This window comes from Galeopterus variegatus, unplaced genomic scaffold, assembly GCF_000696425.1.
Source record: "Galeopterus variegatus unplaced genomic scaffold, G_variegatus-3.0.2 Scaffold247, whole genome shotgun sequence".
NCBI classification, from domain to species: Eukaryota; Metazoa; Chordata; class Mammalia; order Dermoptera; family Cynocephalidae; genus Galeopterus; species Galeopterus variegatus.
This window is the reverse complement of record NW_007726358.1, coordinates 817186-818636: the sequence shown is the minus strand read 5'-3', so window position 1 is coordinate 818636 and position 1451 is coordinate 817186.

Below are 1451 nucleotides of genomic sequence, written 5' to 3'. Positions count from 1 at the left end.
TTCCTCACTCCTTCTCCTTTAAAAGACCCCAAAACTATGCCCAGGGCCACCGTTAAACCATCAATAGATGAATCCATTTACTTGGGCATGGTCCTCACAATCTAACCTCTTCAAGGTCCCACCTTTCAATTACTATATTAGGATTTCCCACTCCCTTAACCCTGTCAGAGTGGGAATTAAGTTTTGCGGGGACATTCAATCCATAGCACCTTGTTAATTACAAAAGAAAGAGGAAGATGTAATTCTATCAGATTGACAAAGATAAATATTGATAATATTTTGTGTTTGTAAGGTTATGAGAAAATAGGCACTTTTATACATATATAATTGGTAGCAGTGTAAACTAGGTCAAGCTTTCTCGAGTACCACTTAGCAGTGTGCATCAAAATAGTAAAGGTAAAATATTTTTAATCATAAAATAGAGCTATTATGATAAAGCATTTTATTTTGTTAACTATAGACTTTCAGATATATTGTATATTATCCAGGGGAATTAAAAAACAAAAGATAGAGTCTTTATTTGCTTTTCCAGGGTAGTTAACAATACTGAGTATCTTTGACTGTTTTCCTTGTTTGGTGATAAATTTTAATGTATTGGGGGTTGGGGATGTCAGATACTAATAAAATATGTATACATGTTATTCCATTGGCTCTTGCTCAAGGAATTTATCCTCTTGATGAATGGAAAAGTCTTTGATTAGAGAATGACAGAAAGCAATTTGCAATAAAATGTGAATAATATTTAATAAATATAAAACGCTCCAATATGTTGTATATAGGATGAATCTTATGAAAGATTAATAAAGGAGAATATTAGTATTTGGCCAAGTTATTGAGATAGGTTATTGGTGTAGATTTGAATTGGATTTTGAAGATAGGGTTGTATGGGCAGGGGTAATGAACATATTTGTGGAATTACATAGTCAAAACGAGAGGTATAAAAGTGAATGTGGTGAAGAGTGAAGAGATAAAAATTGTTATTTAATCCATTAATTCCTTTAAACTTTTTGGAGTGTTGCTTTGCATCCCATCCCTTTTCCCCTGGGTGATGGAGCTGCCAAAGATTACTTAAAGCCCATCTTTTCTGAGCAGTGAGAAGCCCCGAAAAGGGGTTAATCTCCCGGAACCCTCGAGAGAGGCATTCCTTCCATTTGGGAAATTAACCACAAATTGGGGTTCTCTTCCCACATTTATTCTCCAGACCAGGAAGTTACAGGAAGAGAACATAGGTGGGGTCTTTTCTAAGTACAGTTTAACGAGTTTAACAATAGACATTCCATAATGCAATTTTCAAGAAGTTAAGTTGATCCCCAACAAAAGCTTGATCTTAGCAAACATTGCTTCTCCTTACACAGCTTCCCAGTATCTTTACATGTCAATCAGTAACTTATCTGTCTTTGAGCCAGCAACCTTGCTGTGTTACAATTCTTTATCTTGCAACAGAGACTATA